This window comes from Otolemur garnettii, unplaced genomic scaffold, assembly GCF_000181295.1.
Source record: "Otolemur garnettii isolate 467f Iridium unplaced genomic scaffold, OtoGar3 scaffold00018, whole genome shotgun sequence".
Lineage (NCBI taxonomy): Eukaryota > Metazoa > Chordata > Mammalia > Primates > Galagidae > Otolemur > Otolemur garnettii.
This window is the reverse complement of record NW_003852413.1, coordinates 1,605,626-1,621,387: the sequence shown is the minus strand read 5'-3', so window position 1 is coordinate 1,621,387 and position 15,762 is coordinate 1,605,626. Positions and strand designations below refer to the sequence as shown.

General features: G+C 56.5%; 1 long non-coding RNA gene across 1 annotated transcript; it reads left to right on the top strand.

Moving 5' to 3' along the window:
- Window positions 1–318: 318 nt before the first annotated feature.
- LOC111724026 lies at window positions 319–1,581 on the top strand. Its single transcript, XR_002772401.1, has 2 exons — window positions 319–477; window positions 766–1,581. It is a non-coding gene; the product is annotated as an uncharacterized LOC111724026 (long non-coding RNA).
- The last annotated feature ends 14,181 nt before the right edge of the window (window positions 1,582–15,762 follow it).

The window sequence follows — 15,762 nt, the reverse complement described above, 5'->3', positions numbered from 1 at the left end:
CGGCGCCTGGGAGGGGATAAGCGGGCGGGGCAGGGACCCTCCCCCCGGGCTAGCCGAGCCCCCGAGTCACCGAGTATCCTCTGCTTGCCTCCGCAGATCATGGACCCGCACGGTGGCCGCCGGCTCTGTGTGCGACCGCCCTGTAAGAAGCCCAGTCCGCCAGCGTGCTGACCAGCCCCGCCGCCACCGCTGCCGGTGACTCCAGACGCCGCCGCCTCCGCGCCGCCCGCGCGCCGAGCCGCCCCTGGGCCCCGGCCGCGCTGCTCTGGGAAAGCGGCGGCGGACCGGGGCCGGGGCCCGGCATGGATGGCCGCGACTTCGCGCCGCCGCCGCATCTGCTGTCTGAGCGCGGGAGCCTGGGCCACCGCAGTGCTGCCGCCGCGCGCCTCGCCCCGGCCGGACCCGCTACACAGCCCCCCGCGCATTTCCAACCCGGAAAGTACTTCCCGTCGCCGCTGCCCATGGCTTCTCATACAGGTCAGTGCACGGCCGGGGTCGGCTCCGGGGACGTTCGAGAGTCGAAGAGGGCCCCCGCCCCTCCGCTCCTAGGAGCCGCGTGTGCGGAGCAGCTTTGCTTTCATTTCCCTGCTGGCGCGTTGGTGGCGGCCTGGCTGCCCAGCGCCCTGCCTGCCCCACAAGCCGGATCTCCGCGGTTTAGAGCGGCCTTTCCTGGTCCCCGCAGGGGGTCTCGAAGGGGCAGCTCCAGAGCCGGCTGAAATTAAAGCCTTTCCTCTTCTTGCCACCCTCCCCCATCCCTTCCTGCAGAAGATCTAAATTCCGTGGAAACCTCTTTCTGCCTTCTGCATTCACCTCCTTTAGGCGGGACAACGAGGCGCTTTCTGCGGGAACAAAACGGCTGTGGCAGCGGGGGAGGGGGCCGGAGCAGCCGCGGCCTCGCGGATTAGGGCGGTGCGCGCGGGGCGAGCGTTAATAGGGACTGCTGGTGTAAGACGAGCAAATCCTGTTTCTATATAAAGCCTTGAAGTGTCAGGGCGAGAATGGGTTTGCCGGGGATGCATTTGCTTTAACAAGTGCCTCTGGTATCCTGCTAAAGCCGGACAAAGCGTGGCCAGAGCGCTCGGCCTCGAAGCCCGTCCGAGGAAAGCAGAACCTGGGCACTGGAAAGCCTGGGTGGCGCCTGGCGCGCTAGGGATTTCGGTGCAGGCGAGTGAGCCCTGGGTTTGTCCTAGGAGGATAGTGCTGGCATTTGCCGGGAATCCGGTTGCTGGCCTCTCAGATCCCTCACCCCAGAGGGTCTTTCCTGGCAGAGCAGGTCCAAGCCTCCAGAGCAGTCATCTTCGGTGGCTTTGATATTAACGTTGAGGGAGGTCAGAAAAGGGGCAGCCACCGTTCCGCCTGACACCCGGAGGTCATGGGGCCTGCAGCAAGAGTTTTTGGGAAGACCTGGGGCTGAGTACAGGGCCCCACTGGGTCACCCGCAATTTGGCTTGCTTTTGTTTACAGTTTGTTCTAAACATCAGAAATGTTTGCCGCTTTAAAAAAAAAAATTGGCAGTAACAGTTATTATTGCTAGCTTGATGAACTGTGAATACTAATAAAATTTTATCTGCTTTAATGGGATTACAATTAGTGTGTGGATTAAAACGGATGGCACAGACGGCTAGGAGGGAAAACGTCGGAAGAAGGGAGGGCAGTCAAAAAGAAAAACATACATTTCCTAGGAAAAAACAAACTCAAAATTGCTAATTACAAACTGGCTTCAGGCTTTCAGCATTTGCAGCGGGAGGAGACCGTGCAGAGGGGCTGACTCGGGGCTCCTACTTCCGGCCTCTCAGTCCTGCGCTGGCAACGGCTGGATCCTTCCAAGCCTGACCTTTCCTCTTCCTTAGGCTTCCTCCTTCCTTTTTCTCTCTTTTTTCTCCCCTACATTTATAACTGAAAAGAGAAAAACTACATGCTTGAGCAATTGGTGATTTAAAAATATCTCTCCCTGTTGTCCCTGTGGTTATTAAATGTCTCTTCTGCCCCCGCATGAGAACAGGAGGTGCTGCCCACCCAGCTCAGGTGCCCTGGGGAGTTGAGGCCGGAGGGACAGTCCCCCAGCTTCCCTTCCAATCTCTTCTTGGGCTTCAGGTTGGGGGTGGGTAGGGAGCACCTGTGCTGTGCCCCTCAGCATGCTGGATCCTCTAGCCTGGCAGGCAGTAACACCACAGAGACAGCTAACCTTGGCTTTTAACTGTTGTGCACAGGCAGGCTGGGACAGTCCCCTGGGAAGGTCGGGCCAGATTCCCCCTCAGTTCAGGTCACTTCTGCCTCCCTATCCTCAGTTACCCGCCCATAGCCTAGCCAGGTCTTGATTAGCCACCATCTGCCCTTTCTGCCCTGATTTCCAGATCTAGGTAATACCCAGTCAGGTGGGAATGTGGTCCTGGTTGGGTGGCACAAACCTTTGTCTGACTCTTTCTAAGTTTGACCACGTGGTTCCTGGCGTGTAGGCCGTATAGGGTGTGAGCACTTGCTCTGGCCTTGTCTGAGTCCTGCCATGCTGTTGCTTGACCCCAGGCCCTCCTGGCCTCCCCAGCCCAGGTTGCTCTAGAGGGCGCTGGAGGCCCCTCAAGACCTCCTCCTTTGGGGGCTGGAGGGCCACGTGTCCCCCACTCCTGGAGGCCCAGTTTTCACCCTCTTGGAGACCGAAGAAACCTATTGTACTTGAGACATTCAGCCTGTTTGTGAAGGGGAGTTTGACCGCAGGCGACCAGCTAAGAAGCATCTGTAACTGAAAGAAAGCCTTTTGAAATAGCTGAGACCCAGGATATCTTACTGGTTTTAAATTTTAGGTGCATATATTTTTTAAAGGAATTACGCCCCAGATCACTTTGCTTTGGTCTGTGTCTCTATGTGATCTTGTTTAGGAAAAAAAAAAAGTTTAAATAAGTTAAGTAATTTTTTGTGTGTCTGTGTGTGGATTTCACAATAGCCAGTTTGGTGGACTTTCTTCCCATTTTCCTGGATGGCCTCGGTCCACAGGCCACAGCTGCAGCAGCCCAACCCTCTCCCTCCCGCCACCAACTGCCCTGCTAAAGAGAAAATTGCTCTGTGAGATTTCTGTCCGGCTCCAACACAGGATTAGGACCCAAACTATACTCTCCCTGAGACTGGCTGGCTTTGCATAGCCCCCAGGCTGGGCTGAGGTGTCCGCAAGTGGGTCTGTGCTGCCCTTCTGCATGCCCACCCTGCACTTCGAAAACACTAGCCTGAGACACCCTGATGGGTGGGGACCTTGGGTTCCAGGGCTTCTTCCATTGTTTGTCTAAAAATGAAAGTGTTGGTAGCGTTATAATCGGGCTTGTAGGGTTTTTATGATAAAGTGCTGTTCCAGTAACCTTGTCACCAAAAGGTGCAATTAAAATGTTTGGAATCATTATTTTTAGTGCAGTGTTAGATTTTGTTTCTAATACAGATGGTCTGGAGGCAAAGCTGTGAAATCTGGGGGGGGGGGGGTAATCAACAAGAACCAACCCAAGATTTTTCATCAGCAATGCTGCCTGCAGCTATTGGGGCACTTTCCTCTCCACCAGGGATCGAGGGATTGGTTGATCCGAGGCAGCTGGGCCAAATGGAAGTGTGGCTGTGGCCCCTCCCTGCTTCCCTGGGCCACGGACACTGTCACCCTCATCTGTCCCTTCCCTCCAGGGACCTGGGTTTCACAGCTGGGTTCTAGTAGTCTGCTCAGATTCCCCTCCCAGCCCCTTTTCTTGTCTTCTTTGAGGTATAATTAGCCTGGCCTGGGAAGCCAGGTGACCAGGGCTTGGGCTTGCTGCAGGTGAGGCCCCTTCTGGTGAGATAACTGCACAAAGTGCTTCCTATGGACGATCTCCAAAAAAAAAAAAAAGAAGAAGAAGAAGGAAAAAGAAACAAAAAAGAATCCAACTCGGAGGAGAAAAAAAAGATAATTTCCTAGTCTGAAAAGACCCCATGAAAGGCTTCCCCACCCTCATCATGTGATATTTTTTTGTAAAGAAAAAAAATACATTTTCGTAAATACCTCATTAACTCCCTGACAGGATGGAGTGTGTCTGCAACAGTTACCGACATTAAGTAGGTGTGAAAAGAGTTACTTTCTGAAGACTACCCGTCCTGCTCCGTAAGAGACAGAGCTAGACATCAAAGCTGCTGCGGGGAATCTGGTGGCCGTGTAGACTGGGAGGCTGTGCCCGCCACGCCTGCCCCACCAAAGCCGTTTTTGGAATGTGGGGTTTTTCTCACTGGGGCTTGTGCTGCAGCCATGCCTGAGTATTCCTGTAAGGAGATGATGCGTTTTCTGTAGGAATATCCAGGTCACGTGAGCAATAAGGCAAATTAGTGAGCGAAGCAGGGAGCGGCGTTGTGCAAATAGTACAGCTCCCCTAGAAAACGTGCGCACCCCCAAACGCTGCCCAGTTATTCTTAGAAATCTCCCTCATCTCCCTGTGAGACAGGGTTCAACAGCCGCACAGACAGGACAAAACGCATAGGAGGCTGTTAGAATAACATGGATGAAGCTAAAAATACCCCTCAGAAACACACATAAAAAAGCCAAATCCAACAACAGAATGAGCTAAAAATATTCCAGGCTTTGGCAAAGAGCACAGAGTTAAATAAATTATACAAGAGCCATTCATGGGAGCGAGTTGACTTTCTCTCTTACGGGAACTTAGTTCAAGCTAATAAAAATAATAATTTACTAGCCACTGAGCTTCGCATGGGTTTAAATTTAATTGGTGGGGCTTCTGGCATTTGTCACTTCTTAGCGATTAGTGAGTGGGCTTGCCCTGGCCTGGGTGAAGTGGGGGGTGTCTGATGCTCAGTCCCTGGCAACAGGGACATTGTCCCCTGAGGAGCAGGGCATGGGGGAAGGGCAGGATGTTCAGGAGGCCAGAGGAAGGGGAGGCACCTGGGTGTTGGTCCAGGAAGGCAGAAAAGGAACCAGCGAGGCACGGCTATTTTAATTTGATAAATGATCGTACACCTTTAAGAGTGTGTTTTAACAATCAAGATACACTCCAGCAAGTTGATAGGATGTTCGCTGTCAACTTACATATGTCATCAGAGTGGCTGTGAGCATGAATCACGTGCACGCACTTGCGATGCCCTGTGGTCTCTCAGAGCCCAAGGCGTGGCTGACAGCATCCCATCCCCTGGTAGGCACCTCTCTCTTGGTGTCTGGGGACAAGGGCCAGAGGAGAATAGGAATGGGGGTCACTGAAAGCTTTTTTCAACTTGGGTGATTTGGGCTGGTTCCCTCATCTCTGGGGAACACCAGGGCTACTTGATCAGAGAAGATCACTGTGTGAGCCAAGGCTGGAACAGCTTTTTAGGTAGCAGATTTTTTTTTTTTTTTTTTTTTTTTTGAGACAGAGCCTCAAGCTGTCCCCCTGGGTAGAGTGCTGTGGCATTACAGCTCACAGCAACCTCCAACTCCTGGGCTCAAGCGAGTCTCTTGCCTCCGCCTCCCAAGTAGCTGGGACCACAGGCGCCCGCCACAACGCCTGGCTATTTTTTGGTTGCAGCCGTCATTGTTGTTTGGCGGGTCCGGGCTGGGGATTCGAACCCGCCACCTTAGGTGTACGTGGCTGGCGCCTTAGCCAGTTGAGCTATAGGCGCCAAGCCTAGGTAGCAGATATTTAAATGTAGCCACTTCCCAGGAATTTTCCACCTTGGGGTATGGCCCAGAGTGTCCCCTTTACTGTCTTCTGTTTCTTGGCTGTCCCTTAAGTAAATGCCCCCCAGAAATTCTGGCCAGACCCTTCCAACACCAGAAGACTACACTTCCCAGAACACCTGGCGTACTAGCCCCAGGTTGGAAGGAAACCTTGGTCCTCACCCCTTATACCCCTTCCTCCTGGGATGGACTCTGGGCCTCCCTATCATAAATATCTGAGTATAGGTCGTCAACAATTGGGGGCTGTCCTGTGCCCCCTGTGGACCCAGTCCCCCAGGAGAGTCTCAGCAGACCCCCTGAGCTTAGCCTACACCTGTGCCCTCCTTTTGGACTGGCCTCCTCTGAGGAGCCTGGTCACTCCCACCAGGGGCTGGGATAGAAGGATGTGGAGACTCCACCTGGAGCGGGGGTGCCCCCCCTCCCCTCGTAATATCCTCACACAGCAGTATCTACCCTCAATGATGGGTTTCCGGGAAGATGCCACCACCCAGGACAGAGGTACTGCCTCAGGCCCCGTTGGAGGAAGGTAGGCCTGGCCAGTCCAGAGAGGTTCTGAGACCCTTGAAGAGGCCCTGGGAGGTCTCTCCTTTGAGTGCCGTCCTTGCAGCCTCCCTCAGAGCAGGCTGCGGAATACAGAGCACGTGCCTGTCTGCTGGGCAAGTAGGTGACTCACTCTGCGGGGCTCCCACCTTCCCAGCCCACCAGGGAACAGCTCCCTTGGGCTTCCCTGGTCCCCGTTAACCTCTGGGACTTCGTTTCCCCTCACCAAAAACATGGTATAACAAGCAAAAAATGAAGTCACAGATAGCATGAGATGTCCAGGATAAACCCGCAGCCCAGGCCATGACTGGGAAGGACAAGGCCTCGGAAGGGCCAGCTGCTCCGCTCTGGCTCTGACGCTCTGCCCGCTGACATTTTTATGGCCTGAAATACCGTTTAGACCACGTAGGCCTATTTGTCAGTGGGCTGCCCCTAGTTGTCGTAATATATAATATTACAGCCTCCCCTAGCCCTATGAGCAGGATCAGGAGATGCTGGGGCTAGGGTGGGCTCTAGAGTCGGGGGGGGGTGTACCCAGACCCTGGTGGTGAGGTTGGCGCTGGGTTGGTGAGGAGATGTCCGGCGCCGGAGCCGGGAGTCAGCCTGCTGGCGTCCGTGGCCTGCTGCAGCTGTCCGTGATTAGGTACCAGATGGGACCAGCCGGGAAGCTTTTTTTTTTTCTTACTGACCTGGGTCTGTGAAGGAGGGGAGAATAACAGGTGGGCTAGGCTCCTGCCTCCTCCCCCTTACGCAGGCACCCCCCTCCCCCCATGAAGTCCTGTGTCTTTAGATGCAGACTTCGAGGCTGGTAGACATTGTGCTCCAGCTTATGTGTTTAGGGGAGACCCCACTGTACGCCTGGAGCTTTCCCCACCTTGGTGCAGGGACTTGGTTTTCCAGTGGAAATTTCCAGAAAGGAAGGGAAGGCAGAAGTGTCTTTCTGATAGAGTCCTCTGAGTAGCAAGCTTGTCTCCCTGAGGCAGGGGGTGACACTGGGGGGGCACCCCATAACAAGGCAATGCTTAGCCTTATTAAAAAAGCAGTAAGCCAGCCTGTGTCATCTTCACAGGAAAAGCCAGGTCTTTACTGGATTCCCTTACTGCCCATCCTTCTTGTGGCTTCTGCAGATGGCCCTGGGAAGGGGCACCAGGGCAGGCAGAGGCCTCCAGGCCAGGGAACAGAGCTGGACAGCATGGGGTGAGTGGACTCACAGAGGAAGAAGGCAGGCTGAGGCTAGCAGGTTGGGGATGGCCAAACAGGAGACCTAAGGAACCCCAGGCTGGAGAGGGCACCTCAGCTGTGGATGGGCAGTGCCTCTGCTGGGGATCCCTTGCGCTGTGGATGGTCCAACTGTTTTCCCTTCATGAGGAGAGGCTTGGTATGGATGTTCAGTGGGACTCAGCACACAGTCTGAGCCCACAGGTGCCTGCATGTACAGAGGTGGCAGTGCACACCTGCCCATGTGTGCACACCCCAGGCAGGTGCACACTCACACTTGTTCACACTTGGCCTTCAAGGAGTCACATTCCAGCAGTCTCAGGGAGAGCCAGGCTGCCCAGTGACAGGGATGTATGTCTGTCTCCTTATCACCTGCTTGGTCCTTTGGCTCCTAGCCAGCTGCTGAGAAAGCAGAGCCACAGCTTTCCAGTGGCCTTCTGCAGTACATCTCAGCATGGTGAATGTCTCATGTTCCCTCAGTGCCTCCCCTACCCCTCCAACCATGACCAGCACTAATGTGTCACTAAAGAACCCGTCCCCACCTTTGGGCTGCAGCTGAATTGGCCCTACCCTTTCTGAGCTCCAGCTCCTGGCCTTTGCCCTATACTCCTTCCCTGGCAGCCTCCCACACTTGGTATCTTATACCTTGGATCAGCTCCATTGCTGTGGCCGCCCTGGCTGGCCACCACCTTCCACGCCTGCTCTCCACCCCTTTCATTCTACTGTCCTCGAAGATTCCCAGATGTGTAACCACACCCCTCCATGCCCCCCTCTCAGCTGCCCCCAGAAGCCTTCCCTGCTCACCACACCCTGCCCCTCCTGGAGTTGGCAGGGGCTCTTACCTGGGCAGCTTCTACAGCTGTCAGTGCCTAGGTCCCCCTGGGTCCAGAGGAGGTCCCAGGGTCTCATCCTCTTAGAGCCCCCTTGCAGTTCCAACCTTCAGGTAGGAACATAGCCCCTGCTGTCCTGGCCCTGGATGTGTCCTCTCCACCACCGCAACACCAGTTTTGCTCTATGCCCACCTACCCCTCCCTCTTTGTCTTGCCCCACTGGAGCCTTCTTGAGCAGTGGTGTCACTTGGGCCTGGCAGCATAGCTCCCTCCCACTCTGTGACCTGTGGCCCTGACTACTGCATGCGCCTGTCCCACAAGGCCTTGCAGCAGCCCTATCTGACCACTCTCTCTCACTAAGGCAGTAAGGGGCATGTGAGTGGCATATACATGTGAGTGTGAAGAGAACCCTATTTTTTTTGTTTTTTTTTTTCCCCCTTAAAAAGAAGGAAGTTAAACAGGTGACTCTGGAGAAACTAAGCTGGGAAGAGAAGGCAAGAGCCACCACTGGGGTCTGACTTGACCATGTCTCTGTCTGGTCTCTTTGTTAAAAATCCTGTATTGTGGAGACACTCACACAGGTAGCACCCTCTGTGTGTCCCCACCTGTGTGGCCACCTGCCTGGGGACGAGGTCAACATTTCTTGGCCTTCCAGAAACATCTTCAGTTTTCAGTAGAGGCTTCCAAGGCTGTGTATACGACACATTGAAAGGTGTCAGGGCTAAACAGATTGGCAGATGGAGCTGTCCCTCTTCATTAGAGCCCATGTGGTAGCTGCAGATGGGGAGATGGGGCGCAGCAGCCTGGGTGGTGTGGCGCTGCAGGGCCATGTGGCCAAGGAGGGTATGCATGTGAGTGGAGCGGCTGGCATGGGAAGACACTGGGCCCAGAGTGGACCCGGCCCCTCCACCCACAGCTGTGATAGAGGGGCCTGGGGGCAGGGGCAAGGACTGTAGGATGAGTTTCCATGGCTCCTTGACCATCTAGATAGGTAGGGTTCTTCATGGGCTAGGGCAGCTTTGATTGGGAGCAGAAGCCAGTAGCTCATCTGGCAAAAGAGGCCATCAGGATAGGGGAGCCCTGGGGAGAGCTGCCCCTTCCCTTATGGTGGCATTGAGGTTGGCCGTGAAGGGCCACTGAGAGGGGGTAGGGGCTGCATTTCCCCCTTCAACGTCTCTATCCATAGTGTGAGTCCATGAATGACTCCTGGGCAGGTGGGATGTGCCAGCCAGGGGGACTGTCACCAGGCTGCAGTGCCACCCCAGCGCCAGGTCCTGCACGCTGCATGATTTCACTGCATGACCTCGAGCCCCGGGGAGTCTCTCTGGGTCTTGGGTCCCCAGGCCATGGCTCAGTGCATGACACTGGCTGGGGATCATGGCAGGGCTTGCCATTCAGCTGCCACTCCAGAGCTGCCTGGGGCAGGAGATGGGGGCCCATGCCTGGCATCTTCACATGCTAGAACCAGACTGGTGGCGTCCCCTCAAAAATGGGCCAGTGACCGCGCCCTGCTCGGGTGGGTTTCAGTGGCCTGGGATGCAGTCCTGGCACAGAGCCTCCCCTGGGGCACCACTGGCTTCCCCTGTAAGAGCTAGATGGGCCTACAGGGCAGCCGGTGCTCACCCTGCCTGGCATGGACCTGGTGGCTTGAGGAGAAGGCAGCTGTCCCCTGGGCGTTTTGGGAGCCTTTTGCCTTGGGGAAGGCAGGGAGACCCAGGGAGGCTTTCTGAGGTCCCTACCTCATGCTTCAGACCCCCAACTTCTCTCGTGTCCAACCTGGGCTCTTGGCTCCCACACGTGGCTCTGGCTCTGGAGGTCTGGCCACCCAGTGACCCTCCACCTATGTGGGAGCCACTGTGGGTCTGGGTGTGAAGATAGCAGCTTTCCCTCAAGCATGTCGTAGAGGGTTTAATGTGACCGGGATGGGGGGCTGTGCCCTACTCTGAGGTGCTGGGCCAGGGAACACTGGGACTCCTGGGTGGAGCTGGGTGCTGAGCGCCCAGGACTGCCTAGTCTGCAGGGCTCTGGCTATGCAGGGCTCTGGCTATGCAGGGCTCTGGATATGCAGGGCAGTACCCTAGGAGGAGAGCTGCTCTCCTGTTCCCAGACTCAGGGTAACTCTCTGCTGGGCTCTGTTCCTTTCTTCCTTCATCCTTGAGGGGCCTCCCGTGGCACCTGTGGCCATCTGTTGACCTGACCCACGCTGACAGGTGGGCTGCTGACCACCCCAGCAAGGGAGTGGGTGCCCTGGGGTGGTGGGCTTGGGACATGGCTTCCCCAGTAGGGCAGCCTGGACTTGAGTGCAGTTCAACTTCCTGGCAGTTCCCAATGGCCTCAGATGAGCCCTCAGCCTCATCTGCAGAGCTCTGGGCCTTTGGGACCCCAGATCTCCACCCACATATCTCAGGGAGGTCCTTCTGAAAAGACCCCAATGCCATTCCCTCCTCCATCCCAGCACTTGCCACGCTGTCCCCACACCAGTGGGTGGCCCTGGTGCGGAGGCATTTGTGTTCAGTGTGCAATGCACAGGGTCGGGGGCAAGAGGTGGAGTTGGACCCAGGTATGGGTGCAGCAGGGGCGGGGCCAGGGCTTCCCCTGCAACACAGTAGGGAAAGGAAGACCCTCACGACCTGGCCCTAGTATGATAGAAGGGAGCCCACTCTTTGCCCCCTGGGTCACCCCAGGTCTGCAAAGTGGGGCAATTGCCTGTCCAGCGGCCCTGCCATGCACCCTAGCCCCCCCCACCCGGCTGGCAGGTCACCTCGTGGGCAGTGTTCCTGGAGGCCAGTCTCCTCTATGAGAATGCTTGCATCCCTTTGGGTCCCCTAAAAATAAGTTCTTAATTTATTTTAAATTAATACTAAAATTAAATCTAAATTAAATTGTAGTACATCTTTGGGCTTACCCTTACAAAACCCTCAGTGTGTGTGAACACACAGAATCGGAGGAAAGTGTGCTAGGAAATGGCCCCAAGGCCCTCCCATCCCCCTGTAGCTGCAGATTTGATGGAAAATATTGAGCAGAGCCCTAAAGGTACTGGGCTCAAGGGCCAGCCAGGAGTGGACAGGCAGACATGCCTGAGGATGTGGCCCACAGAGTAAGCAGCCACCTGCAGAGACCAGAGCTGTCTTCCACACGTGGGCAGAGGCTCAAGCAGCCCCGGTGCCAGCGCTGGGGCTGGGGAGTTTTTGACTTATCTGCAGAGGCAGATCTGTGCCAGAGTTGCTGCCTCTCCTGCCCTGGCCTTCCTTTCTTTCCTGGGGGCTCAACTTCAAACAGCAGATGTGTATTATCTAGGTTTGTGTGGGTCAGGAGTTGGGGCCCACTGCTCAGGGTCCTGTCAAGGCTGCAGTCAAGGTACTGGCTGTGGGCATCTCAAGGCCCAGCTGTGGGAGTCCCCTTCCAAGCTTGCTCCCTGGCCCTCGCGGGCCCTGGGTTCTTGCTGGCTGCTGATGGAGACAGCCACTCCTTACCACAAGGGCCTCTGCATAGGGCAGCCCTCAGCCCAGCGACCAGCTTTGCTCAGAGCATAGGAGGGAGAGAAGGACAGATATCCACATTCTATTCCGAGAAGTGAGTCTCAATCCTGCCCACATTTGAGGGGATTACACAAAGGGTGGGCCTCTGGGTCAGGGTCATTGGGGCCATCTCAGAGGCTGCCACAACTGTCAAGCTCCCCCCGCCCCAGCGTGGTCCATCTCAAACCCTCCTGTAGCTGTAGCTGCCTCCTGTGTTCCAGCTATACCACACCCCTGTGGCCTGGGCCCTCCCCATGCTCTAGACTCCTTCATCCCAGGCAGAGACCCCCCTCCTGGGGTCTGTCCCTCTCATCTACCCTCACATTCTCTGCCTCCTTCCACATGGTCTGGACAGATCCAAGCCCTGGCTCACCTGAAGCCCCTTTCCTTCTTGGATCAGCTTAGCCCCTGCACATCTTGAAGCCAGACCTAGTCTCACCACTAATGGCAGCATAGTCCTACTACCTGGGAGGCTGGATGTCCTGCCATTGGGTGGCCAGAACTGACTCTGAGACAGTCATGAGCGAGGGACATGTGGGTCAAGCTGGAGGCCGGGGTACTCAAGCCACTGGTGCCTTCCTGGGATTACAGGCTGGGCTCAGGGCATGAATGGGTGACCTGGTGCATCGCAGGCTATCAGGAGCTGTGTAATGGATGAGCTGGATCAGAATTTCATTCTCTGGATGGAGCTCAGGTATTCTTGTACCAACCTCTGGCCTAGGTGGGATCAGTAGATACCTCAGACCCACTCAGACACTACCCTAGCCCCAGACCCCCTTAAAGTGGGGGCTTGCCCTGAGCCTGGCCACCTGGTGTGGCCTGAGGACCACCAGGCATTAGGGCACCCTGCCAGAGTGGCAGAGGCAGGTTAAGGGCAATAGCTGGGTGCCCAGGGCATGCGGGGCTGCCAGATTTTACACAGGGTCTCATCTTCTGCAGGGATCCCCTGGCCCCCACTTTAGCCCTGTCCTGGGGCTCCCCATGTGGGGTATGGCTTTTCTGCCCCAGAGGCACCTGCCACATCCTGCTTTCTCAAGAATTCCAAGAAATGCTGTTATTTTTACCTGTAGAGATCAAAATATTTCTTCTGCACATGTGGAAGGGTGTGGTGTGGCTGGTAACAGTGGTGGGTGTTATCAAGAAGAGCTGGTGGACGCCAGCACCCTGCTCTCTCTGGGGTAGGAAAGATCTGGTTGGTTCAGCTTCAGCCTGGCTGCATGTCCCTGACACCTGGGGCCTGAGTACAGGACATTCTGCTGAGAAATAAGCAACATTTCACATTGACGGGATCCATGGATTTTCCCTTCTCCCCAGCCCTGCCTGCCATAGCTCCTGCAGAGCCTGCACCCTGTTGGCAGACACCTTGTGGTGCTCTGGTAACCTGTCCCATACTTTGCCCTTCCCATGTGGCCCTCCCTTGTCCAGGGCCCCCAAGTGCAATAGCACCAGAGCCTGGGAGGTTGGTCCTTGAGACAGAGGGCCTGCCAGGCATCCCACCTTGGCAGTGCCCACATTCCTTGGTCCTTTCCCCTCCCCTCCTGTTTGAGGGGGGCTGTCTGTCCTCCCCGGAGGGGCGGGGCACTGGAGTCAGCCCCTGTGTGGCTGGAGCCAGGTGTACCTGAAGCAGCTGGAAAATGAGGACAGAGTCTCGGTGCCTGTGGCTCAAGCGGCTAAGGCGCCAGCCACATACACCTGAGCTGGCAGGTTCGAATCCAGCCCGGACCTGCCAAACAACAGTGGTGGCTACAACCAAAAAATAGCTGGGCATTGTGGCGGGTGCCTGTGGTCCCAGATGCTTGGGAGGCAGAGGCAGGAGACTTGCTTGAGCCCAGGAGATGGAGGTTGCTGTGAGCTGTGATGCTACAGCACTCTACCCAGGGTGACAGCATGAGGCTCTGTCTCAAAAAAAAAGAAAAAGAAAAAGAAAATGACGACAGAAAGGTGGCACCACAGCAGGTTCCCTCTCATCCCTGCGGCAACCTGTGGAGGTCCCAGCGCCCCTCCAGGATGCTGCAGCCTGAGCCAACCCTATTGAGGGGGTCAGGCCCTAGCACCTGCTCCTTCTCAATACCAGGGAGCAGGAGCTGGCCAGTGTTCTTGGGATACCCAGGTGGAGGTTGCTGACAGACCTGTGTCTCTCTGTAGGGTGTCCAGGGATGCCTGAGCTTGTAAAGTGTCATTGGCTGGGCCCACAGGTTCCCCATACCTGCCCTAGGCAGCCCACCCTCTGAACCTTGTGGCTGGCCTGGGACCTGATGAGAGAGTGTCGTCCAAAGGATGCTGTGGACCTCCTTCTACCACTGGTGGGCACAGTGCCTTCGACCCCCTGACACCACCAGCCCTAGCCCAGTGAAGAGTCTATTGTTACAGTAAAGGGCTCCAGAGCCCAGCTGGTGAGCAGGAGGGTTGGGTTAGGCCAACCACAGCCTAGGAGATGGCCATTCTGTGGGAAGGGCTGTGCATGTGGCTGGGAGTAGCCTGGACATCCATGGCCCCAGGGCCTGGCAAGCACTCAAGCAGGGTCCTGGGGGAGCAGAAGGGGGGCTCCCTGTGCAACCATGAGTGCCCATGGGAGCCTTTAGGAGGCCCAGGCTGGCTGTGACCAAGCACAGGGCCCTCCCAGGAGAGTGTGGTGCCCCAGGGGAGGCCCCTGTAGACAGTCCAGGTGGGAGGCGTGGGTGTGTTTCCGTGTGTGTTTCTTCGAGGTCAGAGGAGCACAGGGGAGGCTGGGAACCACCTGCCTGCACCCTGTGCTACAGGTTTGCCTGGGCAGGCCAGGGAGAATGTAGACAGGTGCTGTGGCTGGCACACTTGGTGGATGGGGGAGGACCAGCCAGCAGGCAAAGTCACCGCCCATGGACACTTGGCCAGGAAGCACCAGAGGCTTCCTGTAAACCCTGTTCTTTTGGGTCCATCCTGTGGGGGGCATGGCCAGGAGAAGCCCATGTCCATGTGCTCTCCCAGGCTGAAGCTGAGACTGGGCATGTCTGGGTCAGCACAAAGGACTAGGAGCTGAGGTTGAGGAGATGAGGTATGGGAGAACAGGGTGGGCGCCTGCAAGCCAAGCCCAGGTCCCCCAGGCATGCCCACATGGCCTGCCCTTCTCTCAGGGGATAGTAGGCTGGGGCAGAACACGTGTGTGCATGTGTGTCTGCATGTGTCTGGCATCTGGACCTGGGTGGAGCATATGTGTGCATGTGTTTCTGTGTGTGTGTCCAGTGTCTGGGCCAGGGTGCCCACGTCCTCGAAGCTATTTCAAGATGATGGCAGGGGACATGCTTGCTTTGGCGGAGGCTGCTCCTCCAGCCAGAAGTAGGGGTTTAGGGTGGTGCTGACCAGCACTGGTCAGCTTCCCACGTCCTGGCCGCCCACCCCTGACCCTCAGGAGTGTCCTGGGGGTGGGGGGGTCCTGGCAACCCGCCCAGGAGAGGGGCTGGTGAGACACACGGGAGAAGGTGCCAAGAAACAGAGCCGCAGAGGGGTGGCCTTGGCCCCTGCCATGGCCACTCTGAGTCACTGGGCCCAGGACCCTCGGGTAGAGGGAGACTGAGGGCAGCCCCTGGGGAGTGCTGGCCACCCTGCCCCTGCCGCCGCCATAGGGCTAAATTTACCCTTTTAATAAGAACCAGACCTTTGTCCAATTTTCCTTTTCTTTTATTAGTTCTGGGCCATCAGTTTTTCAGCCTGTCTTGTCATCATTGCCTTCCAGCCAGGGAGCACAGTAGCCAGGGTGTTCCCATTTTTGCCTAAGAGGTGCTGCCTTGGCCATCAGTGGCTTCTGGAAGGTTCTCCTGAGCCAGCCAAGGGGCTTGCTGGGTGACTAGCAACTATTTCTGGGCCCCCTGCACTCTTGGCCTCCCCTCCATGCCTTGCTCTATCTCAGCTGCCTCTGCTGTCCAGTCACCACAGGAGCTGTGGATGACCGGTGGAGGGTTGGTAGCCTTGTGGGCCCAAGGCTCCCTCAGACACTTCTGGTTGTGGAGACAGAAGGGGC